Source organism: Syngnathus floridae, chromosome 19 (genome assembly GCF_059516105.1).
Source record: "Syngnathus floridae isolate MCC-2025c chromosome 19, RoL_Sflo_1.0, whole genome shotgun sequence".
In the NCBI taxonomy this organism is placed as follows: Eukaryota; Metazoa; Chordata; class Actinopteri; order Syngnathiformes; family Syngnathidae; genus Syngnathus; species Syngnathus floridae.
Genome location: NC_142431.1, coordinates 3,116,745 through 3,135,140, shown reverse-complemented (window position 1 = coordinate 3,135,140; position 18,396 = coordinate 3,116,745). Strand labels below are relative to the sequence as shown.

Sequence of the window (18,396 nt, the reverse complement as noted above, 5' to 3'; positions counted from 1 at the left end):
GATTTATTGTTTGAATTTATGAGTCTACCTTGGCTTGGGATCTTTTGAAAAAAAAATCATTACTTTGGTATTTTCTAAGAATATTACATGAAAGCCACAGGAAATAGATTGTGCACTCATAAAGGTTAAATCTGCTTGAGGGCAGCAGGTTGACCCTTGACCTATGGATGCTTAGAAAAAGGTAACAATAGAGGCAGTGAGGAAGACAGTGGGCACTTTTGCAAAAAAATTTATCTGCATCCAAGCACACTAACACTTGCCATGCAGAACTAAACAGATTTGTCACCGAACCACACGGGAATGTCTGGAACAGCTTTGCTTCCTCCTGCTCGTAGAACGTGCGAATAACAAGAGGAAAGATTTATGCAAGTGCCGACCTGACACCAAAGCTGACCAGGTCACGACCGTCGCTCCAGCTACTAGTCAAAATATGACTTGAGACAGCAAACGAACAAAAGGCAATGTGGGAAGCAGATGTGAATAAATCACCGACAGGTTGTAAGAAACTTCAACTATCCATTTTAGGGCTTTTCCTCATTTCAGTAACAGGTGAGTTGAAACATATGAGTTTAGTCGAAACGTGAAGTTTTCAATTAACCCTATTTTGGAATGCATTGGGAAAAACTTGGTCAACATCAAGTACAAATGAAAAAATGAGCATATTGTTATCATTATGTTTTGTGTTGGATCCCAAATCAGACATATAAACTCGACCAGACCAGATTGACAGCAAAAACCAAACCAGTAAATTGCTGATCTTATTTGTAAAAATTAAAAAATCCCACAAAAATCCATCATCGGTAACATAACAGCAAATCTGAAGGCTTAATCTTTCTTACTCCCAGCTCAAATATAGAAAATAAACCATATTTTGCTTTTTAAATATTTCTTGGCATGTTTGCAAGCCCTCTTACTCCTCACACTTTCTATCCTGCATTCCTGCTTGGACTGATTAGTCCCTAAGCCTTCTGAACTGTTATTATCGCAAGAGTATCCCGGGTCATGAGACTTAAACAGCAGAAAATTCCTCCCTGTCCTCCTGTAAGGCTCCATCCATGAATGATATGAATTACCCAGAAATCTCAGCTACGAGTGGAACGAACGATCAGACCCAAATAGTTATCATTGTGTTCATCAGCGAGCTTCATCTCATCTTTCTTTTGTGCTCGTGAGTGTAGAAAAACACACAATTTAATCAGGCAGCTAGAATATTTTCAGGGATCACATTACCCAGGTAAGGGCCTTGAGGAATGTACTGTTATCGGCGAATGACCAGGAGTTGATGAAAGGTCGACCTTTTGGATAATGAAATATGATGTAACTGGCTTCGATGACAATCTGGACGTTGCTTGATGTTGGGCGACACGGAGACAAATACTAGATTGGTGCCAGAATTCCTTCTTTTATGCTATGACCAATGAGGAAGCAGTAGCGGATGCAGAAAATATATATTTTTTAAATTACCGTATTTTTCAGAGTATAAGTTGGATTTTGTCGAATAAATTTCCCCCAAAATGCGCCTTATATATGTTTTGTTTCCTCTTTATTGCGCAATTCATACGACTTGTACTCCGGAGCGACTTTTAGTCCGAAAAATACGGTAACTTTATATAAAAATTCAGTCACTACTAAGATCCAGTACACAACAATGTTTACGTAGCTAAAACGAAGAGTCTCTTTGTGATCAAGAGCTTTTCAGGGACTCTTTGATGAGCTGCTTGTGCAAGCTTCGCAAATGCCGGTTAAACCTCCGATGGAAGGTAAACAGCGAGAGCTGGCAAATAAGCAACATTTAGAGTTGATTCATGCCGAGACAGGGAGGATTAGACCTGCAGACGGGAACAGATGGGAAGAGATGTTTTGTGAAAAGGCCTCTTCTTCATGTACTCCATATGGGGATCAACCCGTGTTTGGCCGAGAGGTAACATGCTGCCGCAGTCAAAAGTCAATCACGATGTCGGCACAAAATTGCGTTCGAAGAATGAATCATAAAAAAAATGCAAAAAGTGTTAGTGACTTCAATTTTTATTTTGTTACACATCTAACTGAGATCTTAGGACACCCCGGGTCGATTCTTCGAAAGATCAAATGTGGTTTTGCTCATTTTCTTTTTTGTGTCGAAAAAGAACAATGTGTTTATTTTTGAAAATCAGTAATTTGATTAAAAGTCTTTGCCAATTTCTCTTTCCAGCGAGTTACTTGCCGTTGCATAATGATGAAAACAACTTGTCTGTCAATCACGTAGACAGAAGCAAACTTGGCAGGTGGAAAAATGTGTAATTTGCAGCCCATCGAAAGGGGAAAATATTTTAGAACACTCGGCAGATGTGCGGGCTTTCTGTTGAAGTCATTTAGCTCGTTAAACGTTTGCAAAATCAGAGATTATATTGACAGGTCTTGAATTATTTTCTCTTTAGAAATTACGGTGCAGGTGATAAAATAAATTTACACTCCATCAGAAATACACAATTGAATTGCACAGTTTGTACAGCACATTTTATTTAAATAATCTAATAATTGATTTATGTGATTGGAAATTAGTTGACAAATTGATCAAAAAAAATATGATAGAAAAACAAAAAGGATTAAAACCATATTTTCCTGGTATGATGAAGCAAACAACACAAGGAAACTATTTGTTCTGAGACTCAGGAAGTTTCCCCACCGGAACTAAACTAATATTTACCTTATGTATGCACGGCAGACCCCTCTAAATGGAATTTGCACATTTTCCCCATTTTTGTGAATGGTTGTTTGTTTTTCGCTCCAGCTCGTGATCCTAAACAGAACAAATGGTAGGAAATACAAAATTAGATGTTTACTTAATATATGGGGAGGAACATCTAAAAAATAGAGATGTAAGTAGAATCATCATGCCAGACATCGAGGTAGAGTCAGGATGGTGAGCTCGGTTTGTGCGAGTCCACTGAGTGGACCACGTACAAAGCCTCGCTCTGTCTGGATTTTCCAGCCGGCTACGATGGGCCACTCTCACACATACCCAATTACCACCCACCTTACCACCAGATATGTTACAGAACCACACAAAAGGGAGGTGGGCAGTTGGGATTCTTGGTATTTCTTTTTATAGTCTCGAGTATGCTCATCAGAAGAAGAACAACCTGGTGACATACTGAATTGTTGGATTTAGAAAAGCGACAGAGCTAGGCTAAAGGGACAGTCACAGAGAGCATCTGTTGGACTCTTACGTAACTTTAATGAGGGTGTGGTTTTTTTTAGGCTTTGGCTTCAGACAGAGCAACGCTATGCTCAGGGAGATGAAGAAAAACCTCCTCATCATATTTTCCTTTTGCTGTCTATGGCGATCTGTGACAAATGTAGAGAACTAATATATGTCATTTTCGGACTATAAGGCGCACCGGACTATAAGCCGCACCAGTTTAAACTCATAATTCCAGGATCAAAATTTGAGAAAAAAATCACAGCCTATAGTCAGAGATTTATGGTATATATATATATATATATATATATATATATATATATATATATATATATATATATATATATATATATATGTATATATATATATATATATATATATACATATATACATATACATATATATATATATATATATATATATATACATATACATATATATATATATATATATACATATATATATATATATATATATATATATATATATATATATATATATATATATATGTATATATATATATATATACATATATATATATATATATATATATATATATATATATATATATATATATATATATATATATATATATATAATTTATTTTTTGCAGGCACAATGTGATTTGTCACACATGGCAAAAATTCTAATAGCGGATTTGATCTCTTTAAATATGCTAAAATTAAATTTAGCCCATAAAAAAGTCAAACCACATTTCAATATGATTTAATGCACCGATGATTTCAGCAATATAGCGTGACAGGATCCTCTCCAGTCCTCACAGAAGTTTGTAGATTTACTGGAGGGCCAACCAGGTCAACAAAGCACAAGTGTTCCATGAGCGTGCTGACACTCACACACACGTGTCCATTGTTTACGTTCACGATGAAAGATGGAGGAGGCCGACTTACACGAGGGTGCACTAAGCCGCTGGACAACATAGCACTAAGAAAAAGAAAGCCCAGTTGATCCTAAACACACAGACCCACCTACGACTCACTCGCGGTGTTCCTCGAACTGACATCTCTCAATAACACACCCCGTCCAGTGTGTCAATTTATGCTACACATGTCACATGTGTGCTAAGCCTCGAGAAACTCTGAAAACAGACTTTGTGAGGACTCGAGGGGAGAGAAAACACAGGGCAGCTTCCTTACTGTGTATGAATGACGTTGGGGCTTTGCAATCTATCACAGCTGAATACCGTATTTTCCGCACTATAAGGCGCACCTAACAACCTCCAATTTTCTCAAAAGCCGCCTTATAATCAGGTGCGCCTTATATATGGACCAATATTGAGCCACTACAGTAGGTGTGTCCAAAGTCCAGCCCGAGGGCCAAATGTATATATCTTATATATGGACAAAGTTTTAAAATGGGCCATTCATTGAAGGTGCGCCTTATAATCCGGTGCGCCTTATAGTGCGGTAAATATTCGTAAACACTCCTTAATAAGAAGTGTGAATCATTTGTACGCTATTATTTTTCAATAATCTTTTCTTTTACATTTGATTTCTACAGTAATTCTTTCCAGGAGTTTGGTCAATGTTTGTGTTCTCCACTTACAGCTATCGAGAGAGACTTCCTGTGGTTTAATGACATTTTATTTTCAATATGATACAGTTGCTAATCTGTCATGCTAATCTTGAAAATCCTCCATCGAAATAACATTTTTGCTGTGCATGAGTGTTTTTTAGGATATTTTAGAAGGATAGGTTTAACAATGGACAAATTTCCGGTATATGAATGAATGTTCTTCGTTATTATAAAGTCATGTTACAGAAAATATACAATTATAATTTTTTGGGCTTATTCTGTGTAAACACACATGCACACAAATTTATATGTTATTGTCTATATTTCCCAGAAGTCAATCCAAATTCTGGGATTTTCAGAGTGGAATTTTGGTAAAGACTGTAGATACATTTCAACAATATTCCAGTCAGGTCAATCAAGATTTGCAGGACAGGAAATAAATGTTGACAAGTAGCCTAAAATGGAAAAAGCTCCCGACATCCTCATCAAATTTAACCGAAGGGTTCCTTTATGTCGGTTGCTTACTTTTACAGAAATAATCCTTTTCCAATTTTTATCATCAACGTTCCATCTTTAGTTACATTTTATTACGTAACAAAGAGAAACACCCAGCTGCCAAAGCAAATGTGAGTAGCCCGAGCAGGTAAAATTTTCTGGAATGTTTCAGTTCCCTCCTAATTTTACACAGGAAAACACATTTTTCCAAGGATGGATTAGTATGATTAAAACCACTTGTGTTTAGACCCGATCCTGTATGTAAGAGATGCTGATGGTCACATGGATATTTTAGGAGGCCCTCACCGGTTGGTTATGATGGAGCGTCTGCAGAAGATTGAACTATGAGCGGAGCGAATGAAACCATAACACCCGAGGAACGCAAAACACACACAAACCCAGCGACTAAACATTTCCAAGGGAGGTAAATTTACAATTGCACATAAGCTCCTGTGCATTCTTCTCCCCTCCATTCTTCTTCATCCCTAATGCCCAGAATCTCACGCTTAACGCAAGAGCCGTGTGTATAGATTTACTAGCCGAGCGCTGGAATATCGTGGTTTATTTTCCATCTTTGAGAAAACATTCCAGGCATGAATGAAGGCAGATGGGAGATTGAGGAAAAGGGAAGCACGAGAGTGTGCAGCTAGATTTGTCAAGGTGTCATGAAACCCTCAAAGTAACGCTGATTTTCCTTCTCCTGATACCTGAATGATGAAATGGGGAGAGGGCAAACAGATATTTCTTTATAGTACACCTGCAGAGGAGATGGTGGTTCTTCAGGTCAACATCGCTTCACAGTAGACCCAATTATTCGCTTCACAGCAAATAAAAACACGATGTCCCACAGGTGTGACCCCGTGAAGTTCAAAGCTCAAGAGGTGAATCCATCCAATGAGGAAGTTTTGGTTAGATAACACAGCTGGTCAAACTTCACATATGCATATGGAAATTTAAGTTTGCCCAAGAAGACCTCCATCAAACACTCAGGCTTCAGAGTTCCTCAAAGAGCTTCTAAATCGGAGAAGGTTGAAAGGTTTTAAGGTCTGAACTGGAGGTCTCAGTCACTAACTGTTGGACTCTGGAGAACTTGGCTGGAAGTGTTGCCGGACGTTGGTGCCCAATTGATGTGGTCCATGCCAAGAATATCGTAATACGGACAACCGGTGTTTATTTTGGAGGGGTGAGACGGACAAGCTGTTCACTCGAAGGAAGTAGAAGGGATGTAGCACGGGAAGGGCCGTTAAGAGTGATTTATTAGCTGTGAAGATCTGCGAAGTCTTTTTTGGGTGAGGTAGAAGATGCAATTAAATTCTGAATCAACAGTTCGCTTGTTATGTTCAAAGTGCACTCTCTCTTTCCTTCTCTGTAACCGACATTTGATACATGAAATAAATATCGTAAGAAAAGCTAATCCAACATCTGGAGTCCACCTATCAATTGACGGTAATAATTTCGGTGGGAAGAATCGGGAATTCGCCATTTTGAGTCAGACTGACCCAAACACCCGTTTCTAAACTTCCTTCTCCTCATCAGTGCGTGAGGTGAGGAACGCTGGGCTCCCGTACGGTTTTGAACGCACCATCCCTGTGGGTTTTTTTTCCCCATGCCAAGTATTCCCTAATGGGAAACCGGTGTTTGTTCAAAGACAAGGATCGAGAGTCCTGTCTGGGCAGATTCCTAAGGAAAGCCCAGACTTTATTATCAAAAGACAACCGTTGGGTGAGTAGAAGACCATTATCCAAGTTTCCACCGAGCAATACAGTTCATTTTGCAAAAAGTATGGTTGAGAACACTAAACCCTAGTCTGGCTTATGTGATGGCTGCACCAGGCCACACAATTTACCAAAATAAGGCGCCGTGCTAGGTGGCTAAATGCTAGCATTACTGTCCATGAATATTGCCCTGCTCCCTACTACCAGGAAAAACAAATACTGTATTTTCCGGACTATAAGGCACACCGGACTGTAGGGCGCACCTTCAATGAATGGCCCATTTTAAAACCTTGTCCTTATATAAGGCGCATCGGACTATAAGGCGCACCATTAATGCATCATGTCAGATTTTTAATCTAAATCAAATCATTCTCCATTTTATCTTTTTTATTTCAACTTCAGACGGAAGAAATTACTTTTTAATCACAAAATAATGATCCATCCATCTTCAGTGGGCCACTTATGGTGCGCCTTATAGTCCGGAAAATACGGTATATGCAATTCTATTGATAAAGGCATGGTTATAATATAAAAGCAGGACTAGTCATCTCATCAAGATTTAACCAATGAGAGGCTTGGAAGATGAAAAGTCTTCTGTGTCTCCCCTGAACATCGCACGTTTACCACTGCGACGATGAAGCGCGCGCTGACTTGCTTTGATTTATTTTGCCAACCTTTCACCTTAACATCCAGAAAACGCCTCACCTTGTCAAAATATTGTTTCAAAGGGCAGCGAACACCGGAGGCTCTGTGAGAGACGAGGTTTTAGCGGTGAAGAAAAAGTGTCAGAGACGGGTCAGGTGGGGCACACAAGTATCCATTTATGACCAAAGAATCATCTTTACTAGCCCGTCAGTTCTTCCCAATAAAATGTTTTATTTCACTGTCCCAAAAAATTATGGTTGTATAATATTTTAATACATCATCATTTTTACACTGCTGTTGGAATCATACAAAAAAAGATGCCAGTGAGGTCATCATAGTAGTTCATTTAATATAGTTTAATATCTAAAGCATCGAAACTGATCATGGTTCAACTCTGTGGAGGGTTTCTCATTTTTGTTAAACATTATATCGGGTTTGGATTAGTTAGTGAAAACCTTCAACCTCAGTGAGTCACTTGTATAATACAATAACAATCTATTTGAATGAATGGTAATTCCAAAAAACAACATCACAATCTTGATCATCAGTGGTATTGGGAAGGACGAGGCGGAAGACGAAATGAAGCAGACACAACAAAACTTTTGTTCTGTCTGGCAGCAGTCCGAGCTGCTGCCTTCCACATTCCTCATTTAGTTTTGGAACGGAAAGAGGAATGTGAATTTGGGACTCACACAAAGCCTGCACAAACAAACAAACCTACAATTATTAATATTCATGTATAACCGTGGTAAAAAATTACAAGTCCTACCCCGGTCGTGTTGTTTTGTATGTACCTAGTTTTTCATGGAATTTATTAACATTCGATTTTTGGCTCTAACTTCTTTTCAGTTATTGGACTTATTACACATTCTCTTCAATCACCAACCTGAATGAGAGATTGGTATTGGAATGTAGTGATTGTTCTCAAATAGTGTGATATTTGAATTTTTTTGGGGGACAAAACCCTGGAGAACCAAGGTAAACTGGTGGATTCTTGCTGCAGCTTCATAAAATAGCAATAGCATGTGATTCCACTCAACTCCTTCAAGTACATGATGCCTGTTTGACTACCTCACAAGAAGGTTCAGACCACATATTAAGTGTCTAGTCAGTGACATCATTCTGTCTTGGCAGTGAAGGCCACCACGAGATCAACTAGCCATACATTCCTGGAGACAGTGAGCTACTGATTGTCTTAACCATGTGTTTATCACCGCTACTGCTAGACCTCCTACTCAGATAGTTTAAAAACATGCATGGAACGAAAGACAGGACTAAAAATATTTTCATCCATCCAATAATAATAATAATAATAATAATAATAATAATAATAATAATAATAATAATAATAATAATAATAATAATAATAACAATAACTATAACAATATTAATAATAATATGAAGAATTATTATTATTATTATTATTATTAAAATAAAAATTAAAATGTGTACTACTACTAATAATAATAATGATAATAATAAGAAGAAGAAGAAGAAAAAGAAGTAGAAGAAGAAGAAGATGAAGAAAAAGAATTATTATTATTATTATTGTTATTAAAATAAAAATTAAAATGTGTACTACCACTACTAAGAAGAAGAAGAATAAAAGGAAAAAGAAAAACAAGAAGAAGAAAAAGAAGAAGTAGAAGAAGAAGAAGAAAAAGAATTATTATTATTATTATTATTATGATTATTAAAATAAAAATTAAAATGTGTACTACTACTACTGCTACTACTACTACTACTACTACTACTACTAATAATAATAATAATAACTAATAATAATTCATACATTTTAAATATTTGGTAGACAAAAATGTGCAAGAAAACCAACTTCACCAACGGCCACTGACTACGATCCTAAGCAGCATTCCAGATGCTAAAACTACCGACTGAAAGTAAACACCATGTATGCGCTCTTTGTTCTTACGATGACTTCATTTCTGGCCCCGACAATTGACATCAGTTGAAGGCAGCCAAATATTGCTTCTGTTTTGCTTCATTATTTCTTGATTGGACTGTTTTTCTTTCACTGCTAGCATTCACATGACACAGCAGCGTTTGGATATTAACCCGAAGGTTATGAATTTCCCAACAGCGGGACAAATAAAGGATTGACCTGTAATTAATCATCATAAGACATATAGATCATTCCCTACACATTTTTGCAGAATAAAATCATACTGGGAATAAGTATTGAATAAAACGTGTTTATATTGGTCATTTAATTCATTCAATTTTGATGCTACCAGTTTTATTAGCGATCCTGTGCAACATGTGTTAAGGATTCCAAAAAGGTCACATTGCAGACTTGTAATGACTCAGATGAGGGAGGGGGAGGAGATGGGTGGGTGGGGGGGGGGGGGGTCCTGGACAGTCTTATCATTCTTCATAAAGATAGAGCCCCCTGCATTTACCCAGTAAGCAAGGAAAATCTTGTCCCTCCCTTCCCTCGCCACTTTGATGTGTTTTAGTAACTTCAGTCAGGCGCCCTCTAACATCCCACGTGTGTGAAACTGCTCTCTCCCAAATTCATCATGTGAAGAGAGGAAATTCCTCGGACAGTAAGTGGAGACATTTTTGGAGCAGATACGCCGTCTTTGTTTCGTCTCTGTTTGACAGTCACTGACAATTTCAAGAGCTGGTTTGTGTGGACCTTTTCCATTTTTGTCAGTGAGGGGCAGCCAAGTGCAGACGACTGGAAACCACACGAAAAAAGTTAAGCCAACTTCAGCCTGACCTCACTAGACGTTTTAAAGAAACGTAAACAGTCGGGACGGAGTGGAGATGCGAGGAGATGAGGCCGCAGGGTTGCAGCACAAATTGGGGAAACCCAAGGACGCACTGAGTGTAATGTTTCGTGGATGTCGTGGTGAACATGTGTTGAAGTCGATATGTTTACGCCATCAAACACAACGCTGGTGGAAAACACACACACGCATTTTCCAATGGAACAAACAACCTCGCGATGAGATGAATGTTTATTTTTAACCGCAGTCCTACTATCTTTGCTTTTAGATATCGTCAAGCAATTAACTCGCAATAATATTGGCTCAGCTTCAAATTTAGATCCTTCATCAAAATCAGCCCACCAATGTTTGGGGAGAAATCCGACTCACTGTTGAGCTGACAGATGACAATGAAATTTTCTTGGTGGGAGTAGAAAGAAAAATAAATTCTTTTAAATCCCATTTTAGTTTTGGAGACGCTATTAAAACTCTCAATCATGCTGTTTTCTTGTTGGAAGAAGTAGTGGGAAAACGCTTGAGGGCTGTTAACAGGAAGTCTGACGTGTGGGTGTATTTCGGTTCAGTGAATGTTGACATTCCGCATTTAGTTAAGTGACGCTTAGTTGCGTGGAGCTCGAGAAACAATTCTGGAATGTGTCAGATGATGGCAAGTTACTGCAATCATGTATGCAAGTGTGTGTAAGTAATTATATATACCGTATTTTCCGGACTATAAGGCGCACCTAGGAACCTAACATTTTCTCAAAAGCCGACAGTGCGCCTTATAGTCAGGTGCGCCTTATATATGGACCAAATTCCTAAATTTAAACTGGCCCGAAGCATCGTGTCATGAAATCAATCATAAGTGGCCCGCTGAAGACTATGAATCATGAATCAAAAAGAGTATGCATCATTATTTTGTGATTATAAAGTAATTTGTTGCGTCTGAAGTTGAAATAAAAAAGATAAAATGGAGAATGATTTGATTTGGATTAAAAATCTGACATGGTGCGCTTTATAGTCCGGTGCGCCTTATATAAGGACAAAGTTTTAAAATGGGCCATTCATTGAAGGTGCGCCTTATAGTCCGGAAAATACGGTATGTCCATTTTTTATCTTATTATCTTACCCATAAAGCCCATTGGTAAGCTTTCTAATAAATTCCAAAACTATAAATCAACTTTCCACGTTTGGCTGGCATGCTTTCCAAGCTTTCCTAAGTCAAATCAAGACATTGGAAATGTCTTAAGGTTGCCAAGCATATTCCTCTGATGAAAGACAAGCAAGACAGAGAACAGCTTTAACTTCCCAGAATTCTCAAGTGATGTGGCATCAATAAGTCTTAGGATGACATGACGATATAACTATTAGACACACTTAAGGGGAAGACTCGTCTTGAGTTTTATTGTCTGTGGATCTGTTCCACAACCTGATCCGCGGACAAGTATGGACGTTACTGAGACATTTGAGGTTTTGCTCGCAATTAATCACATACGTTAGTCACCATTTTGTACAAGGCCCAGTCCGAGGAGTGTTTCTTAGGAGAGAGATGGGAATGTATTTGTTATTTATTTGGGGGGGACGCTGACGTAACAGTCAATATTAGGATGTCTTTTTAATGGCTGCGCACACATAAATAATGAGTTATTCTCGCTAAACCATTCATGAGCATACTGAAGCAGTTTTGGACAATCTCAGAGTGTACAAAGAGTACAAATTGCCATTTAATCGCTTGAACCCCATGACGTCAAGCTGCTTTGTCTTTTCATTCTTTGGCTCGACGTTTGCGTAATCAAATCGTTTTTACGGTAAAACATTGCAAGGGACTGTCTAATGAGCTAGCAAGAGACAGTGGACGGTGTTGCCCACCCGGCATCTCATTACGACAGCAAACTGAACCAATCAACAAGCCTTTAATGCGCTGATTATTGTCAAATTAGAAACAAATAGCGACACTTTGGCATACAAATACAAATATTTAGGCCATGACTATCTTCTATCACCGAGAATACATGGTAGTTGAAATAAATCAGAAAAAAATTAAATGACTATTAAAGCTATCAGCTTTAACAGGCCCTGTTCCTACAGCATTATTTACTTACCGTATTTTCCGCACTATAAGGCGCACCTAAAAACCTCCAATTTTCTCAAAAGCCGCCTTATAATCAGGTGCGCCTTATATATGGACAAATATTGAGCCACTACAGCAGGCGTGTCCAAAGTCCGTCCCGCGGGCCAAATGTATACATCTTATATATGGACAAAGTTTTAAAATGGGCCATTCATTGAAGGTGCGGTTTATAATCCAGTGCGCCTTATAGTGCGGAAAATACGGTAAGTATGAAGCGTACTATTGATATATAAATTTGAATAAATAAAAAATGAATCACAAAAACGTTGCTAATTAGTAAATGGATGGTTGATTCATATCCAATTATGAGTTGACTTTGTATCAATCTGCTAAAAAAAAAATTGACATTACAAAATGCACTCAGTCGGCAAATCCGAGAAATGTCTCTAGCGCTACGCAGAAGTCCAAACCGCACCGGCACACAAGCAAAGTCCCTGTGGACAGGATATGTGGGACCTCCTTAGAGCTCAATGAATCCAGTGTGTTGCCTGAATAAATGCGCCGACATCTGGTTCATCTCAGAGGTGTGTCCTCCAAATCTTGGCGTGGTTATGTAACGTCCAAACAGTATGGATTACATAACAATTATCTTCAAATCGTCTTACCTTGGCTGGCTGGTCACCTAAAGGCTTTGATGGTCTCTGTTTTTAAATCAGTCCAGTCCGCACGGCAAGTACTGACTTCCTACTCATAAAGTCCTTCTGTAAAAGATTTTTTTTTTTTTTACAATAATTTTAAAAGTCCCTTGATTATGGGGAAGCTTTTACATCTAAAACATATTGAACACAATCAGCTGCGGAAATAATGAAAATAAATTGTTTTAAATATTATGAAGAAGTAAATGCAAGTATTTACGATGATGTATTTCTTACAATGTTCTTTGCGGCTGCAGCTTAACTTGTATACTTTCTCTTCCGCACTCGAGCTGATCTCGGATAATCCCTGGAACTCGTGCTTCTTCCTGCTGGGCAGAATTTGAAACTGGAGGTAGATTGCTAACCATTTAGCACGTCAATATATTTGTGCATGTGGAATACTGAATGAGTTGTAGTAGTTTTTATTTTTAATCATCATTGTTGGTCACATTTTCTGTGAATCATTCATTATATAATTTTTTATTATTTAAATTGAGAAAAATGCCTCAGCTGCTGCCAAAATCTTATTGTACTCATAAAGCATTTCCGAAGTAGCTCATTATACTCTGACCCAAATTAACCTTCCACAGCATTCTCTTAATTATTATGTGAACAGGGGGGGAGGGGGGGAGCTGCTCAGTAACAGCCGGAACGCCGGGATCTGTTTTGGTTTCGATGCAATCGCACTGGGAGAGCTGAAAAGCACACATTCCATCACAATTTGCTCGAGCGCAGCCTAACGGAAGGCCGCTGTGATTTGTTCTGTCGACTTTTATTTGCCTTATCTCACACTTGCCGCCTGCTCAGTGTGTCCGAGTGCTCGACACCAGATGTGTTGGAAGCTAACCCAAGTGAACTCCGGCAGCGCAAATCCCATCAGCAAGTTCAAAACTGACTCAAGAGTTATAAGGTTCAGAGAGATCATAAGAGGCAGAAGCAAGAAATTAATTTCCAAGAACAGAAATCTGACAGCAAAAACATTCCCAAAATTATACATTAGTTTTTTTCTCCAAATGAAATGGATTAGGTTGGTCCACACTGTCTCTTTGACAAAATATAATAATAATAATAATAAGATTATGCAGATGGAACAAAAAAACTGTCACGGTCTGGGAATGTAATTCAAATAGTCTAGAAATACTAACAGGATGTTACAAGTTTATATTGTGCATCATTAGCTAAATGGGTTTTCTTAGCGTTCATTTGAGAAGATAAAATCTTTTGATTTGTGCATATGGAAGTAAGTTTCGTGAAAAAAATCGGATACAAACCTAACAAAGGACACAAAAATAATTCGAGAATGATTTTCTCTCCCGGCTCATGATTTAATCTTGTAGCTGGATTATAAAGAAACAATGACCCTCTTTGGCACATTTAAACGGACACAGTCTTTGGCTACCTCGGAGGACATCAACCATAAAAGCTGCTCTCATATCGTAATCTTCGTATCAAAGCAACATGGAAGCCAACAGACCTGCTCTGCTTCCAGAAAAAGTGTTGTAGAAGGATTTGGAATGCGTGGCTTTGTTAATTGATAACACGACCCCCCACATCGACTAATTCTGGTCTCTTACGCAACAGTGATCAGGCTGCCTCGTTTTGTGAAAGTTCACTGCCTGCATGATTTCTTTTGAACCCAATCGTCTGTGCGAAATTTCGATTGAAGGAAATTCCATTGGCCCATACGATGCAATAAAATACAAGACGTCTTTTATTTAACGTTTTCACGACAGCATTTGCCGTAACAAAGTGCTTTACAAAAACATATCAAATTAAATCAGATAAATAATTATACACGGTAATCAGTGCGTCGCCACGGCAACAACTCAAAGCTTTGCTTTTCTGTCATTTCAAACATCTTCAAATAAAACCTCCAGCTTTAAGACAATCCGATTTTTTTGGGGGAGTTCTTGAAAATGTGACGTCTATAAAAAGGATCATCTCTCATGAAGATCGGAATTGTGTTATTTCAGCCACAGTGGCTTCAACATAGCAATTTCTGTACCTTTATATAATGACTTCAAATTTGATGCTGAAATAATCTCGAGGAAAGTGATGAAAGTGATGACCACAGCCTGTCATTGTAGTTCATATTTTCCCAACTATTACTGTCAGTATCTCCTTCCTCTTGAGTAATCATGGCATCAGTCACAATGTGTGTAATTACAGCGTCTAGCTGGGCAACATGGTGGTCATCGCTATGTTCACTTTCTAATCCCACTTCTCATACTTCAGTGGGATTTCTCACCGCCAATCACACACTAATTCTTTTTGCTTTCTTTTATAGCCGTCTGCTCGACAACAGACTCTTTCTCCTGCTCCCCGGGTCGGCCACTAAGCGCTTTAATGATGCGTGCAAGCGTGAATGAATTGTAAATGAAAGAGTGTCACATTTGAAATGTGTGAAAGTAAAAGCTCCCTTGATGAAGATATCCAAGTTGAATCAAAGGTAAACTGTATTCTTGCATAAAACTCAAAGTGGGATCAAAAGCCCACCACCATTGGAGTAGAAATAAATGAAATTCCAAGACCTCTGTCCCTGGGAAGTCAAATCCATCATACGAGTTGCAACTTACAATATATAAACTTTTGCAAAATACTTGCTGTATATTACATTATGTAATCATTACCTAAAAGTTCAAACATGAGAGTGGGGAGGCGCAGATCAGGCCATTGAAATCCACCAATTACATTTTCTTTAATTTTTGTTTTGTTATCGTACGGCTTTGGTATATGAATAACCCGAAAGACTGTTTATTGCTGACAGACTGTCTGTCTTAACGTTGCCCTCCACTTTGTGAAATTGTAATTGCGGTTAAAAATGAAATGTGGAAAATAGCTCACAGCACAGAAGAACATCTGTCTGTGTTCAAAATATAATCCTCAACTGCTCATAGTTGTCCACTTCTTGCTAAGAAAGTCAGGCTATGAGATACTAAATTAACGATGGAAGACAACTAACGATGCATCGACAACTTTTATCGTTAATATTTAATATTGTTGTGGTATCGAGCGCTAAAGCTAAGATGCTATCACAGAGCTGCAAAAGCAAATATCACTCCTTTGTTTATATCCATACAGCTGGAATATTAGAAGTTTATTAAACTATTTTATTATGGAAGCCCTTTTCCGATATCAAGATTTAACATTCCGTCCTTTGATGCGAGTTTACCCCCAAGAACATTATATGGAGGGGAAGGGAAAACAAGCATGTTGTAATTACGGGAGAACTCATTTCTCTTGACTTCCTGTTATTGAGAACTCACGGCAAATAGGCTGATGGCACGGTATCAGCCACATTAAGATTGTTTCCCTCAGACCACTTTAATATGCTGAGAAAAAAGTCACACAACAATGCTGCTTTCACAAGGGGGCGGAGGAATTGGTGGCAAGTAATCGGAGGGATTCAGAGTGAAAAGAAATTGGGATGCTGATAGTGTCTTCTGGTCTTAATGAACTGACCACAACGTTGTTTGAATCTACTTTAGATGTTTTGAGGAGAATGAAACAAGAACCTGGTTCAAGTCTGGTTCAGGTTGGGAAGAACCCTCCAAAGTATGCAAGCAAAAATGTCATTTTTGGAAATCTACTAGTGACCACCTAAATAGAAAATGATCCATCTCGCGCAACGTGTAAGTAAAAAGGAAAAGACACATCCAAATATTATATTTAACCCAGAAATTGATATGTTTGCACATAATATTTCCCGAGGAGCTGTGGTTCCCCACCGTCCTCTGGATCCATGAGCCAACACTATAGCGGCACGCAAGCTGTAATTTTAACGCAAACACCGCCATAAAAGTGGGCTCATCCGCTATTATTAGTGGTGACAATTTGAAAACCTGCAGCAGCCGCAACTCTGCAAGAAGCCCATATTAAATAAATCACTGCAGAAGTTGTCGTTGTAGCGCTTGATCACAGACGTCCAGACAGTTTGGGGGTAACTAAGGATTCTCGGAGCTAATAATCCCCAACATTGTGGAAATCCAAGAGGGAATGAGTAAAACAAGAACATTTCCAAACAAACTTCTAATATTTCCAAATTAGTCAAACCAAATCAAGCCTAAAGTGAGCTCATAAAAACATGAGGTGCAATTTAACATCCATTTTCAAATTGTTTGGAAAGTTTCTTTTGACGTTATACCGTTGCTCAGAAAAAAAATAAATCACCAATGCGACATCTCTAAGGAACAAAATAATAATCAAATTATGAGTCAAATCATGGAACTGTATGTAATACATACATTTCATCTTTTGAGATGACGCAATATCGTCCCAGTTATGTTTTGATTAAGGTGTGGGGATTAATTATCAAATTTTCCCAAAATTGCTGAGTCAGGCATTGCCATACATCATTTTATGAATATCCGTCTATTTATAACAATAAATATTCTTCATCCATGTGATGCTCCAATGTCCTCACAGCATAAATGTGCTGCCCAATTATGGGCAAAACGACAAACCCAGACGTGCCATTGAAAGAAAATGGATGCCAAGCTGTTTCTTATTCCCGCTAAATTAACTGTGCAAAATATGCCTTAGCGTGAATCAAAATGCTCACTCACAGGGCATGCAACGTGAGCACTGTGCTTGCGTGGGCAACGTGCACAAAAAGAAACAGGAAACCAAAAAAAACAATAAAAACAAGGCAATATTTGTTCAGGTGATCAAAATAATACTCAACAAAATGCTTGGTGCAATTCTTTTTTGCCCAAAAGCTCCAAGTTATTGAATTTTTAAAATTGCTTCACACTGTAGAGGACAAACAAAGTCCAAATATTAACTTTACATCAATCCACGGGTCTCTACCATGAAAGCGTCTTGCTGAGATGTCCAATCCGACATTCTTCACATTCTTGCTCCCATCCAGAACACACCCAAGGGGTGCGTTAAGTGGCATGCCATTTCCTCTCCGACTCCCTCCGATAGCATCTGATGATTTTTTTCCGTCCATTGTTTGTCTGCATGTTCAGCATCTTTCAAGAAGCTTTCTGTAGTTCTGCCAACAAAACAAAATGCCTGATCTGAAAATATTTCCAAATTCATTCTACTCATCAATCATTTCAGCCTATTTTGTCACCATGGCAACATTATGGGATTATCACTGCATCACCTTCGTCACAGACGGAAACTATCCAGGCGTGATTTCGAGGTTGATATTCCAAAGTAGATTTTCTCAAGAAATCATTATTTCATGATGATGGAATGTTTCAAAACAGAAGCAAACACCTCCATGATATGGCGTGCACAGAACAGCTGGAGCACATGTCCAACACGTGGTGCTACTTATGCAACAAAAATTCATCAACTACCGTATTTTCCGCACTAT

The 18,396-nt window shown here is 38.3% G+C and overlaps 1 protein-coding gene and 1 long non-coding RNA gene across 3 annotated transcripts in view; one reads left to right on the top strand and one right to left on the bottom strand.

Moving 5' to 3' along the window:
• Nucleotides 1-2,073: 2,073 nt before the first annotated feature.
• LOC148381649 (uncharacterized) overlaps nt 2,074-18,396 on the bottom strand; it is a 20,214-nt gene continuing 3,891 nt past the window's right edge. The window contains exons 2-3 of one of the 2 annotated variants that reach the window (XR_015854359.1): nt 17,877-18,066; nt 2,074-2,779 (exon numbers count right to left, since the gene is read on the bottom strand). This is a non-coding gene — a long non-coding RNA (uncharacterized LOC148381649). Of the gene's footprint in view, nt 2,780-17,483; nt 18,067-18,396 lie in introns of those variants that run through there. The other variant, XR_015854360.1, reaches the window with a different exon arrangement.
• thbs1b (thrombospondin 1b) overlaps nt 17,940-18,396 on the top strand; it is a 13,470-nt gene continuing 13,013 nt past the window's right edge. The window contains exon 1 of the mRNA XM_088361695.1: nt 17,940-17,951. The gene's annotated coding sequence lies outside the window, so the exon portion shown is untranslated. The remainder of the gene's footprint in view (nt 17,952-18,396) is intronic.